At 37.0% G+C, this 15,533-nt stretch overlaps 1 protein-coding gene across 4 annotated transcripts in view; it reads left to right on the forward strand.

Moving 5' to 3' along the window:
• Positions 1-15,533, forward strand: part of LOC150108866 (uncharacterized) — a 377,690-nt gene that overhangs the window by 12,363 nt on the left and 349,794 nt on the right. The gene's annotated exons all lie outside the window — the stretch shown is intronic.

Here is a 15,533-nt window from a genome sequence, read left to right on the forward strand (position 1 = left end):
ATTGTTTATAGCAATGTTTTCTCTCTGGTGCAGGACACTAGAGTGTACAGAGGATTTGAAATTGGAAGCGATCACTATTTAGTCTTGAGCAGGATAAAATTGAATTTCATATTGAAAAGAATAGCATGTAAGAACGTTTTAAAGCGAATAAAAGTTGAGCAGCTCTCAGATGTGAACTGTAGACTAAAATACACAAAGATTATTCAAGAAAAAATGAAAGAGTTTGAGAACATTAACTAAACCTTGGAGATTTAGTGGCAAGCCCTGAAGAAAACATTGATTCAGCCAGAGAGGCATGTGGTGAGATTGTCTGCAAGGATAAAAAAAATCTGAACTTCATGGTGAACACAGGAAGTTAAAGAGGCAGTAAAGGAGAAGAAGAAAGCATATCGAAAGTTCTTGGCGAATAAGTCATCTTGTGTTCTCAGAGAATACAGAGACAAATGTAAGAAAGCTGAACACTGTAAAACTAGCCAAACAAAAAGCCATGGAACAAATTTGGCAAGAACATAGAAAATAAATATCAAGAAGCTGGCAAAATATTCTAAAGGCTGTTGAAAAAGCTCAGAAATGCAGGAAAGAGTGCTGTAAAATGAATTAGAGATGATAAAGGTGACATGAAAACAGGAGAAAAAGATATCCTTGAAGTATGGAGTAATTACTTTGAAAAATTGCTAAATGAAACTAGCAGTGATGAGGACGCTTGGCCAGTGATAAAAAAAAAAAAAAAAAAACACTGATCAGGAATGCAATCAAGAATACATATCCATACTTGAAGTAGAAAAAGCCATCAAAGGCTTGAATTGTGGAAAGGCAGCAGGAGTAGATGATATTCGTCCAGAAATGCTCAAGTATGGAAGCATAGAAGTCTTACAGTGGCTGCACTGCATAGTTCAGAAGGCTTGGACAGAGGGATGAATTCCAGATGATTGAAGTAGAGCTCTCATAGTACCCATATACAAAAAGGGAAATAAAACCAAATGTGAGAATTAGAAGTATTTCCCTACTGAGCATTCATGGTAACATTTAATTCTGACCGCTATGCTGGTCCCGAGCCCGGATAAAAATAGGGGGATTGAGGTGGTGCCATACCTCCCCGTAAAGGGAGCTTACGGCCATTGAATCACCATATGAAATGAATGAATGGTAAGATTTATGCAAGTATACTTGAGAAATGGTTGAGAAGGATTGAGGAAGGAAAGGTTGGTGCAGAACAAGTTTGATTCAGGCCAAATATAGGCTGTCAGGATCAGATTTTCACTTTACGACAAATAGTTAAGAAATCATTGGAATATAACAAAGATCTGTATTTAAGTCTTGTAAACCTGCAAAAGGCATATGATGAGAAAAGCTATTCAAAACGCTACAGTTATATGGTGTCAATAGAGCATTATATCAAGCAATACTTAATCTTTATTTGAGTTATAAGTGAGTAATTAGAATTGAAGGAAATTCAAGATGGTTTGATGTTAAATCTGGTGTCAGACAAGGATGTACATTATCCTCTCTGTTATTCATTATCTATATGGATCACATTATGTGGGAAAGTGTTATTAAACTTGATATCAAAATTGGAGATGTTAATCGCAGCTCTTTATGCAGATGATGTTATACTTTTAAATAAATCTGCTACAAGTCTGCAAGATTCCTTGACTAAATTTGAATGACTGTTGTAATACAGAAGGTCAGCAATAACAAGACAAAGACAGTGAAAATAGTCAGAAGCATCGAAAATATCAACTGCATCGTGAATGGAGAATCTATAAAACAAATGAAACATTTCAGCTACTTAGTCAAAATTTTTAATGTAGATGATAAATTAAATATGGAAATGGACAATAGAATCAACAAAGCTGGTATGGAAGGAAGTCAACTGAATAAATTTATATGGAATAAGAGAGAAATTAATCAAAACACTAAATTAGCTGTATACAAGACAGTGTTCAAACCAATTTTCACTTATGGAACTGAGAGCTGGGTTAGAAGTAAAACACTTTACCAAAGACTAGATATGACTGCAGATACGAGAGAGTCCTGAGAAAGATTATTGGCATGAACAGATGCATCAATGGCAATATCATATTAAAAACGAGGATATTAGGAAAGAACTTGAATTGTTAGCATCCAGGAATGTGTTAGCAGAGCTAATCTCAGGTGTTATAGTCACTTAAACAGAATGGGAGAGGAAAGATTAGCAAAAAAAGTGTTTTCTGCTAGGTTAGGAGGAAAAAGACCCAGAGAATGACCAAGATATAGGTGAAATGATACCAGAAAAAGTCTCTTAGAAGACAGAAATATAAGATATGATAATGTTGTAGTCTTGACAGATAACAGATTGATTTGGAGGAATATTGTTGATGGGAAGTTAGTAATGATGTAAGGTCTTCATTTGGTATGTTAGTTAGTAAAGATGTAAGTTCTTCATTTCATTCCTTATAAGCTCATAAAAATCACATAAGCTCCAGTGTTGTGTAACAACGCTGGAGCTTATGTGAGTTTTTTGTAGTAGATGTAGGATTGATGAGAGTTCGTATTTTGGAGAAGGGAGCAGTTTATGAATTTGGTTGATGGATTTATAGGTAGTGATGAGTTTATATTTTTTCATAAACCCATCATACAAATTCATAACATGTTTCCTTCTCCAAAAGACAAACTTTCACCACTGATGCTATCTGGTACATACAAAGTACCATTTTTGTGCAACTTATCTTACTATTGACAAACAGCAAGATCTGCCAATAAACTTATCTCTTGACGTCAAGACCATCCAGCTTATCAAACCTCACAATTCTGACCTAGCACTACATGGAATTGGAAACACTAGCCACAGTGTTCAATTGGAAAACACAAGCTACTACATAGATCCATATATAAACGTGAACATTTATACAAAGAAAGTACTGAAGCCCTACTTCATTGGCCTAACCTCAATCATAATGACTGCCTTACTATTCCAAAAGTGTGGGAAATTGTTATCCTCAACTGTATTAAATAAATTTGTAATCTCGTATTTTATTTTTAACTAATCTATTTTATTTTCAGCCCAGTAGTTTTAATCCATGTACACATGGCTGTATACATAGAGGGATTCCAATTTAATTGGAATCCAATTCAATTCCAACTTGCATTGTTTCTCTACAGTTTCAAATTCATGTTGTTGTTTGCTGTTTGTACTGGTGGTGTCTTATAGTATATAAGATGATATGAGGGACAAATGCCTCAGGCAACATTTAGTAGAAGAAACAAGAGTCTCAAGAGTTTCGGTATTAGAAGACCTGATTTTTAACTGAAATGTCCTCACTGAGGGAGGGAGGGAGAGAGAGAGAGTGAGTAACCATGTGGTTTTGACTTGGGTGATGAGTAGACATTTGGAAGTGTTAAAGAAAGGAATTTGTGAAATTATAAGGCAGATGATTAAAATGTTCTTAGAAATCAGCTTCAGGCAGTTCCATGGGTGGAAGAATTGAAAAGGCTAGATATCACCATTGCTTGGGAACTAGTGAAAAAATACTTATTAGGCAGCAATGGCAAGTTGTATACCTGAAGTGAAAAAGAGAACAATATTTGGCGTAAAGTGGGTGACTAATGATATGAAATGGGAACTGCAGATGAAAAGGAGGTTATAGAAATAAAAATATAAGGAGAGAGGTGGAGAGTAATTGCATGAAGAATATGACTTGAATATGGGATTAGCATTGAGATCCAAGAAAAATCTGAAGGAATTCTTTTATGTGGCCAGTAGGAGGAGAAATGATTGTGGAAGAATGACATTGTTAGATGCTTCCTGTATTCATGATCATTTTATTGGGGTATTTCATCCTGGATAAGAGGATTTTATTGTTTGAGGGATGAGGAAGGTTCAAGGTTTGGAAGTGCAATAGGAGAGTGTGTTATGAATACTAAGTTCTCTGGATGTAACTAGGCAATGGGACTGGATTGGATTTTACCAATGTGCTAAGGAACTGACAGCTCTTTTGACTTGGCTTTTCAATGAGATCCTGGCTATGGGAAAGGTGTCCGAGGAGTGTAAGATAGTTCCGTTACATAAGGTGGTGATGGTAGAATGGAAGTCTCAAATTATAGGCCAGTTTTTATTTGTTCTTTAGTTTTGCAGATTTTGGAGAAATTAGCTTTGGGTCATATACAGCATTGGACAGATGAAGGTAATGTTATCCTGGAGGGTCAGCATGGATTTAAGATGCACTCTTTTTTTAGTAATTTAATTGCTTTTATGATAAAGCAATGAGCAGTTGATGAGGGGAAAGACATATACTGCTTTTTTTTTTTTTACAATGGCATTTGACAGGGTGCTGCATGATAAGCTGATACTTGATGTTTTAAGGATACTTGTGACATAAAGACTAAATAATATAAGCATGTAAACACAAGAAAGATATTTAATTAAATATCTTTATAATAGCAGACCATCTTCAGTGGCACTACAAGAACAGTTTTAAAAAAAATATACAAGGTGGAATACTAACAATAGATCATTTAAAAATAAAACAAGAACTGTCAATTCCAAAAAAATCTTGTGATATAACATCACGTGGCATGTTCTATTTTTAAATGATCTATTGTTAGTAAGTGGGGGGGGGGCATCATGCGAGCCCTTTGTTAAATTTTTCTCAAATTTGCGAGCCCCTTGTTCTTCTTGTTTACTTTTTATTTTTTTCAAAAAAAAATTTTTTTTTTTTTTTGAAACATATTAAGCAACAAATTCATACAGTAACCTAACAAAAACTAGTCTATTCGGCAGTGTATAGATTATTTGGAATTATTGTTTCAAATCCTCTATAATGAATGCATCTAAGTTTGAAAATAAAATAAACGTATGTGCTATCTTTACCCTTCTCTCTTCTGGCAACCAATCGTATGTAAAACCAGTAGCCAATCAAATGTTTTATAAAAGATTATTAAAGATTTCATTCTTATTATATTTTGATAGTTAAAAAATGTTTTTCTTATGTAAGATAAATTAACACTGTTGACTGTGTGTAAATATTTCATGTTTAGATCATGAAATATTTGTTTATAGATGATAGCCTTTAGAGGTTGATTGTGCTCTCATAATCTTTGATTGAAATTTGTACACGAGCTGTATTAATAAAACTTTTTGTGTGAAATAAGGCTTTTTTTTGTGCTTGACGATGCGAGCCCTTTGTTAAAATTTCCATAGCTCACCACTGCTTGCACCTAATAGTAGATAGTTCTAATAGAAATCCATTTGACCACTCCACAACAGTAGTAATCCCTTATATTATAATAGAGTACCTGAAAAAATAAAGAAAAACAATAAATGTCAATTATGAACCTCATAAACCAGTAATAAAACTAGATTCCCTTATTTCTTCTCCCATAGGCAAAATTCACCTGTTATCAGTACCTGGAGTACACAGGATATATTATCAGTGTAAACCCCCATATTATGGACATTTCTGATAGATATGAGAGAATGCCAGAATTATAGAGTTGCAAACCAGTGTAGAGAAAATAGATCAGTAGACTGTGCCACACTTTTACTATATTTAGAGAAATAGAGAAAAATTGTCACCATAAGAGGATTGCTGTATGCTTTAAACATGACTTATTATTCTGGGTATTCATCTGTGCTTCACAGAACACCCCTAACCTAAACAAGTAGGGATGTAAAATACTTCCAGACATCTAGAAGACTATAATTCTGCATTTATAAATCATGGAAAAAAACCATGGCTATGCCCAGAGGATGAAGTTAAAATATTTGGATGCTTGGTGATATGCTGTATTATTGAAATTACTTTATTCATCTTGTTATTTTTATCTTAGTTACTGTTTGGTGAAATATTCAATTAAAGTATTCATTTGTAAACACTTGTAATCACGAGAAACTCTTGTGGTTGCCCTCGGCATTTCAAAGGCATCTGATCAGGTTTGGCAAGGGGGCCTACTTAATAAACTGCCATCATATGGTCTGCCTTCCTTACTCTGCAACTGAATTGCCAACTTTCTCACTGATCATTCACTATGTGTCATGGTCAATGGGTTACTCTCCTCAGATTTCCCCATCAATGCAGGCATACCCCCAGGGTTCTGTTCTTTCACCCACTCTCTTCCTCTGTTTAAACGACCTGATTTCACAGACTTTCAATCCTATCCATAGCTTTGCTGATGACAATACACTCCATTCCTCCTTTTCATTTGACAAACCTGTTAGTGCTCAAGTATTAGAATTCTGAATATCTACTACAACCAGGGACCTGAACTCAGATCTAGCTATATCTCAGTAGGGCAAGGACAACCTTGTAAACTTCAATGCCACAAAACTCCATTTTATCTGATCTCTCACAAGAAAGAGCATTCCTTCCCCTTACCTTCAATAATACTGAGATATCAAAATACGATCAGATTTCTCTTCTTGGACTGATTTGCAGCTGCCAATAAACTTAGTATACTTTTTTGCACAAGACACTACTACTATTTCCCACCTTCACAGCTGCTAAATCTATACAATGCCCAAACCTGCCCAACCATGAAATATTGCTGTCATGTTTGGGATGATGGACCAAAATCCTCTCTGAGATTGCTCGATTTTATCCAGAAGAGGGCAGTCTGGCTAATTAATGATCTCTCTCTCTCTCTCTCTCTCTCTCACCCACTTCAATCCCTCTCATAGACATTCAGTTTCTGTCTATACAGATACTTTAATGGATAGTGCTTTGCTGAACTGGCCACTATTATTCCTCTGCTCTCCTCCGTTAAAAGAGCCACTGCTAACCAACTTCACTGCTTTCTCTTTTATTCTATCTACTTCTGTCCTTTGGAACAGTCTCCCACACTGTCTTCTCCGAAGATTAGACTTGAACCCTCAGCTGTTCAAGCCATATGTGAACAGATGGCTTGAACAGCTGAGGCCTTTTGTGTATGGACCATATGTAGATATATAAAAAAATATTATTATTATTTTTTTTTTTACATTAATAAACAAAGCTCTTCTTTTCATCCTATAAAGAATTTATACTCTGTTTGGTCTTGGCCCATCATTTCATTGGTCCACCTCTGTTTCTATGATCTTCTTGGTTTGTATTTCATCTTCCTGGGTATTTTATCGTATGACATTTGTTCTAGATGTGCTCTTTCCATTTGATTCTGTATTTTTCTATGATTTATATTAATCGTGTTTAGTTCTTTCAGTGCGTCTTCATTTCTCTTTTTATCTAGTCAAAAATAAGAATAACAGCAGGTTATTCTCATATTTAATTTCTGCTACAGTTATCTCTTTCTCTTATTGTCCATGCTCTACTGTCATATAATAATGTTGGTTTTTGATAATATACTATACATTCATAGTCTGCTTTTTTTTGGTAAATATTTCTGGCCTTAATGTTTTGTTTATCATTCCATTTACTTTGGAGAATTTGTTAATTTTGTTAGAAATGTCTATCTTCATTCTAACCTAAGTAATTAAATTCATTATAACCTTCATTATAACCTAAGTAATTAAAATTGTTGACTTGATCAATGATTTTATTTACTATTACTATTTAATATTTCCTTTGAATGGCAGAATGTTAGTTTTTTTTTTTTTTGAAAAACTCCCACGTCACCGAGAATGAAAAAAGCACGAATTAACAAATCAAAACTGAAGGCAATGCTGATTGTTTTTTTTTTTTTTTTTGTATCAATGGCATGGTAATGGTTGAATAGGTACCAGAGGGTCAGACAGTTAACCAATGTTATTACCTTGAGGTTCTGACCAAGCTGAGAGAACAAGTGAGCAAGAAGAGACCTGATCTGTGGAAGAACAATGCTTGGATTCTCTATCAGGACAACATTCCAGCCTACAGTGCACTTTCTGTAAAGCAGTATCTGGCTGATAAGATGAGATAAAGGAGAAAACGGCAGTGCTACTGAAGCAGATAACACCTGATAACTTGCAGCACTACTTCCAACAATGGAAAATTCGTATGCAACGGTGTATAGAAAGAGGAGGGGGAGTATGTTGAAGGAGGTAACAATTAAGTTATACAATTGTAATAATAAACCACATTTTTGCAACCAGTCTTGTTATTTAATAGCTACACCTTGTATGTTAGTGACTTCTTCTGGGTTAGGAAGAACAAAAAATATAATAAACAGTAAACATACCATTTCATTACTAAAACTGAACAATGACATTCAGTCATTGTTCAGTAGGTAAGCATGATAGTTGTTAGAAAAGTTGGTTTGACATGTAGAAAGATCTAATAAGTGTTTGTATGATTTTAATCTCTGATACCGCTACTTATATTCCATTGGATTGTGACCCTACTTGGACAAACCATGAAGAAACCAATAACCTTTTACCCAACATGACTACTTGGCCTACAGATCTTTAAAAAAAAAGATTGAAATGTATGCATCCCTTAACTCCACAATTATATGGAACAACCAAGGTACACAAGACTAATATTCTTCAAGCTATTGTACATGGTATTAGCTCGCTTACTTATTTGTTATCAAAACAATCTTCTAAGGAAGCACATTAGGAACACTAGGAGAAATTTCTATCTTGCCAACGGACATTCTAGCTGGTCTAGATGTTGTATCTTTTGTTCACAAATGTTCCTGTAGATGAAGTCATGGCACTTGTAGATGATCCATTCCCTCCTGATATCTCCCAGTTATTTAGACATTGATCTCAACTCAAATTATTTCCGATGAAATGGGAAAATCTACAAACAGCTATCTGGCTTTCCAGTGGGAATCCCTCTATCTCCTCCATGTGCTGACTTATTCATGGAAAACTTGGAAAAAGATTTCCTGCTATCTACAAGTCCAAAACCATAATTTTGGAGATATATAGATGACATATTTATAATCTGTAAACAGTGTGGCTAGTTATAAGATTTTCTTTTATCTATTTCATCTATAAAAATCACTTTATAACTTAAAAATGAAGGAAAATCATCTTTCCTAGATTTTTTTTTTTTGAAAAAAGCAGAAGGAGGCCTCTCTCTCTCTTAGCCTGTACTGTATCCCCCACTCATACAGGTCGTTACCTACATTTCTCTTCATTGCACCACATATCATGAAAATTAAGTATTATACGTGCTGAAAAAACAAAAGGGGTGAGCTTTATTACAGGAGATGAAGAAACACTAAAAGAAGAATTACATTCTCGTTTGGTGAGTAATGGATATTCTAAACAAATGGTACAAAGAATACTATTCTCTGCAACTGCTCCACAACAGATTCCTGACATTCGCTGCAGAATGGGTTTCCATTCCTTTTATATTGGTAAATTATTATTATTATTATTATTATTACCACGGGCTACTCCAGGAGTCCTTAGACTCATCGAGGGAGGCCCTAAACATCATGTTCACACAGCTGTTCAACATTCTCACAGTATCTATCATACCTTGCCTTGAACTCGCTCACTGTCATAGCACCCACAACAGACTCTGGCAGCTTATTCCACTCATTTACCACTCTAAAAGTAAAGAACCCAGCTCTAACACCCCTGCTAACCACGCTCTTGCCCAGCTTCCATGGGTGTCCCCTAGTTCTCCCACCACCAGTCCTGATCTCAAAAATATCATCTGAATTAATCCTATAGAATCCTTTTAGCAATTTGAATGTCTCAATCATATCTCCCCTTTTTCGCCTATCAACTAGTTTCTGCAACCCACAAATCTTCAACCTGTTCTCATATGGTTCATTCCATAGACCTGCTATCATCTTAGTCACTCGCCTCTGGATCCTCTCAACCTCCTCCCCATCAAGAAGGAACCGAGGTGACCAAATCTGGGCACAGTAGTCGAGATGAGGTCTTATCAGGGCTCGGTACAGAGGTACAATAACTTGTTTTTCTCTGCTCGTCAAGGTATTTTTCAACAACCAAGTGAGTTGATGAGCTGATTTAGCTACTTTCGCAATGTGCCCCCTAAACTTCATCTCCCTATCCACCAACACTCCCAAGTCCCTGGCCTCATCAATCTCTTGGAGTACAGTTCCACCAATGTGGTATACTGCTGCTAATCTTTTCACTCCGAAATACATAACCTTACATTTTGTCACATTAAATTGACATCCATTCTCCTTAGTCCAGAACTCCAATCTATCTAAGTCATCTTGCAAGACTTTGACATCTTCTGCATTCACTATCGCCCTACCCAACTTTGCATCATCAGCGAACAAATGAACTGTCCCACTTAGACCATTCCCTATATCGTTAATGAACAGATTAAACAGCAGTGGTCCAAGAACAGAACCCTGTGGCACACCACTAGTCACAGGCCGTTTTTTGGACTCTACTCCTGAATAAACTACTCTTTGATATCTCTCCATCAACCACCCAGCTATCCATCTCACCAACCCTATATCCATTCCCATATGTTGTAGTTTACGGATTAGAATTCCATGTGGTATCCTGTCAAACGCCTTTGCCAGGTCCAGCAGTATCACTGTAAACCCATTTCCCTTATCCAGTTCAGCCGTCACCTTGTTATAAAACTTGAGCAAGTTACTGAGGCATGATCTACCCTTCACAAAGCCATGCTGTCGTCTGTACAGTATCTCATTTTCATCAATCCATTCCTGTATTTTTCCCTTGACTACTTTCTCCAAGACCTTGACAACGACTCCTGATATGCTGATCGGTCAGTAATTTGCAACCATAGTCTTGGATCCACCTTTATGCAGTGGAACTATTTTCCCCTCTTTCCACGGCTTCGGGACTAAGCCAGACCTGAGACTCAGATTAAACAACATGGTCAAGGGCACTGATAATTCATTAGCCGCTTCATGCAAGACCCGTGCCGGTATACCATCCAATCCCACAGATGTATTCACATTAAGGTTCTGTAATAGACTATTCACCTCCACTTCATTCATCACAATTCCCATATAAACTAATGGTTCCTTCATTTTTTCAACGTCACCACCTGGATGATATACTTTTGCAAAGTGCGCGCTCAGTTACTCCACTATATCGACTGGTTCAGTGAACTCTTTACCATCGTCATTCCTTAAAATCATTTTGCCATGTACAGTTTTTTTTCTTGCTTGCAGCATATTGAAAGAACTGTTTGGGATTCTCTTTTGCTTGCATAGCTAGTTTCCTTTCATAATCGGCTTTTGCTGTTTTTACCACACTCGTTACCCTTCTAGCCTGTACTTTATACCGTTCGTGTGCCTGCAGGTCACCCCTTTCTTTAAATTCCCTCCATAGTTGTTTCTTTTTTTGCAGCTCAAGCTTAATGGTGTTATTCATCCATTTAACCCCTCCTTGTTTCACTATTCGGACCTTAGGTATACAATCAGCCATAACCTCCTGTAAATGCTCTTTGATCACTTCCCATGCTCTATCGACGTCCAGCCCTTGCAGTTGTACATGCCATGGCACTGATCCAAGCAATCTCCTAAGCTTGTCATACTTGCCAGCACGGTAATTCCATATATACCCTGTCTTAATCGCAAATTTCACACCTTTAGCCACCTCCCAGGTCAAGACCTCATGATCACTCTCACCAATAGGTGGCAACATGGTCATATTCATTACAGTCAAATTCTCAGATACTATTACCAGGTCTTTCTCAGATACTATTACCAGATACACCAGGTAAATTCTCTCTCAAAATTGCCAATCTCATGCATAAGAGTTGCTTTCAAGCCCATTGTGACACTACAGGCTATGTTACACGAATATTGTAAACTCCAATAAACACCTCGGAGTTTACAATATTCCATGTTCTTTTGTGGCCTTGCTTACGTAGGGCAAACTTCTAGAAGTATGGAAGTTAGACAAAAAGAGCATATTGGAGACACTAATAACATCAGAGAAGACAGCTCAGGCCTAGCTCTCGACTTCTCCCAAACTCACCACAATATTGAATGGGACAAGAGCTCCATGCCTTATATTATATAGGAGACAACTTCAGTGCCTGCAACATCAAAGAAGCTACGATGGTTATGCACTCACAAGGCACACTAAACAGAAACCAAGGAATGAGATGTGATATTTGGAAGTCACTTGTTAAAAGTCTGACAATCTTTCCACATGTCAGACTTAACTTTTCTGCCAACTATCATGCTTACCTACTGAGCAATGACTAACCCATGCCAGCTTGCATGCTCCATGTTTTTTTTTTTTGCTATTGTGTTTTTTTGTACTTCCTAACCCAGAAGAAAAATCACGAGCATATGTGTCAAAACTAGTTGATTTAACTATCTATATAATCACAACCTATTAAACCCAGTTTTAGTTATCATTTGTCACATTCGTTTTTTTGTCTTAAAATCTACGTACTCATATTCAGTTTGTATACAGCTTTTTCTAGTGTCAGTTGTTGCAAATATCACTTGGCCATCTGCAAAGAGTAAGGTAAGATAAAATTATTTTGTATATGAATTCCTTCTTTGTTGGTTCTATTCCTTGATTATATTTCATTCACGTATATTCTGAATAATATGTGAAAAAGAAGAGTAAGAAAGTAAAAGTTGAGTCTGTTGCCATGGTATGATGGAGACGAACTGAGATGGAGAGCTATTATTGCAAATTAGTCAGTATGTAGATTGTGCAGGAGGAATGGTGTGGAGTGTGTGGTCTTGTGGAGTGAGTTTGATGGAAGGAAGGAAGGATTTATATAAGGTGGATGGCTTGCGTCTCAATGGATTTGCTGTCAGAAGTCTTAGGAAAGTGCTGTTCAGTAAGAGTTCAGAAGTACAAATTCAGGGAAACGGGGGTGGAGGATGCAGGTGAGTGTGAGTCGAGGTAACCTAGAAGTTAGTAAATGGGAGAGTGACGTGATGGAAACTAACACCCCAGGTAAACTGTAGTTGGCTAAGTAACACAAGGTATAAGGGAAGTGTTGGGATCAAGGGGATATTGCAGTTTATGTATACTCATTTCAGAAGTATTCGAAATAAGGTTGAGGAGTTTTTGGTATTTGTTAGCACAACTTGGCCAAAAGTTACAAGCATTAGTGAGATGTGGTTGACTGAGGATGATGTGGTCATAGGAATATAATGCAAAGGATATAGTGTCTTCAGAGAGGACAGACGGAACTGGGCTGAGGGAAGGGTTTTGCTAATGATAGCAGAGGAATTTAAGTCAAAAAGAGTAGAAGTACATTACAGGGACAGGAATTCAGAGGGAAATTCATTTGAATATATGGATAGAAGCCAACAGGACTAAATATGTAATTGGTTGCTGTTATAACCTGGGGGGGGGGAATGCAGATGACATGCATTTGCAAATTAGCATGATGAGTACAGGTCAAGTAATTATTATTAGGGATTTCAACTATGAGGACATAGATTGGGTGGGAATGGTCACTAACAGGGAAAGAAATGGAATTTATACAGCTATTGAGAGATCATTACCTGAGGCAACATGCAATGAAGGGGACTCAAGAGTGATGGAGCTGATCATTGCATCAGAGAAAGTAAAGTAACACTAACCAATCTAGTTACATTGCGTCTGCTTGGAGAAAGTGATCATGTAGTCTTGACTTGGGAGATTGCCAGACATGCAGAATTTTCTATTAAGAAGGGATATATGTGGAATTACCAAGCAGGTAATTATGACAAGCTGAGAAGTTGGCTTTCAGCAGAGCCATGGCATAAGACTTTGGAAGGGAGAGATGGTGTTGGTGCATGGGAGATAGTCAAGGGGTATTTGAAAAAGGCATATGAATGTACACTTAGTCAGAGAGAGATAAATCAGGTAGGAGTTATATAGATGAATAGTTTCATTAAGCAGCAGTTGCACATAAAGAAAAAGTTGTGGAGGAGTTATAAAGTAAAAGGTGATCAGCATGCTCATGAGCAGTATAAGGTGCAGGCAAGAGAGTGACAGTATAGTAAGGAGGGCTCAAGTTTTTTGAGAGAAAGCCAGCTGATGAGCCAAAAGAGTTCTTTTGCTATGTAGCAAGTAAAAGGAGGAATGACTATGAAAGAATGACTTTAAAAAGTGCTGATGGTGGGGAAGTAACAGAACCCAAAGTGAGCATTTTGTAGGGATGGTGGTGACATTGCAATACTAGATGTGACATTGGCTGATAGGAGAATAGAGGTTGAAGAAATAGAGGTGCTTAAAATATTGCAGAACCTCAATATGATCACATCCATGGGATCAGATGGCATATCAGCCCATGTATTATGAGCATGTGCAAGGGAATTATCAGCTCCTCTGACCAAGCTGTTTAATTTAAGCCTCACTATTGGGAAAGTGCCAATGGAGTAGAAAGAGGGCAAGGAGTGTTCAAGATAGGATGCCTCACGCATCCTATCCGTGGTGTTCAAGATAGGATGCGTGAGGAATGTTTGCCAGGAGGAACAATAGAAAGGGTGGCTATGGCAATTAAGAGAGGTGAAAGGGTGGATGAGATGATTGTGATGGTAGGAACAAATGGGAAGGTTCCAATGGAGTAGAAAGAGGGCAAGGAGGTGCCAAGACAGAAGTAGAAAGTTATAGGCCAGTCATCATTTTCAGGAGTGGTGGTTAAGGTATTGAAGAAATTGGCAAAAGACAAAATTGACAACTGTGTGTGTATAGGAATATGATACTTGATAAGGGACAAGGTTTCGTGAAGGGTAGGTCTTTAACTTACAATTTGATTTTTTTATAATCAAGTGACAATGGAGTTGGATAAGGGAAATAGCCTCAGTGATATTGCTAGACTTTGCAAAAGCATTTGGTAGGATTTCACTTAGAACTTTATTGCATAAATTGGAGCAAATGGGGATGGACATGAATTTGGATTAGAGTGGTTTATGGAGGAGTTGAGTCGATGAGAAATCAAGTGACCAGTGGTGTACCACAGGGTTCAGTACTTTGTTCTCTGTTGTTTAATTTGTATATCAGTGATATAGGAAATGATTTCAGAAGAAATATTTAGTTGTTTGCTGATAATGCTATTCTGGGAAGAGCAGTGGTAAATGAAAGTGATACAGAGATCCTGCAGGAAGACTTAACAGACTAGCAGTATAGGCAAATGGCTGCCAGTTTAATGTTAAGTGTAACATGATGCCCTTTGGGAAGAGATTAGAAACTGCACTATATTGATGGAACTGAATTGCAGGAAACTGATGAGGCCAGGGACTTGGTGAATTGTGGACAAGGAGTTAAAATTTAGATGGCATATTGCAAGGCTAACCAAAATAGCACAGATTATGTGCTTGTAAAAGAACACCCTAACAAGCAGGGATAGAGCAGTTATATAAGGCTTCCCCTATAGAATGCTTTCCTAAAGCTACATCTGGACTATTTAGCCAAGATCTGGACTCTTGGATGATTCTGTATTGATTAAGAAGTTGTGGAGAGAATCCAGAGGCAATTGACAGATTGTAACAGGTCTGTGGAATGCTCCCTATGAAAATAGATCGAGTATGTACACTTCAGACATTAGCTAATAGACAAAATAAGAGGAGACATGGTAGAAGCATTTAAGCTATTAAAGGGATTTTACAGTTTTTTTTTTTATTTTATTACATTTTTTTATTGTATGGTACAAAGGGAGAGAACAAAGGGTCACCTGTGGCAGTTGTGTAAAAATGTGATTAGCAAG

The sequence above is a fragment of the Typopeltis vanoorti genome, chromosome 2 (assembly GCF_054136105.1).
Source record: "Typopeltis vanoorti isolate ZY-2024b chromosome 2, IOZ_Tvanoo_1.0, whole genome shotgun sequence".
Classification (NCBI taxonomy): Eukaryota; Metazoa; Arthropoda; class Arachnida; order Uropygi; family Thelyphonidae; genus Typopeltis; species Typopeltis vanoorti.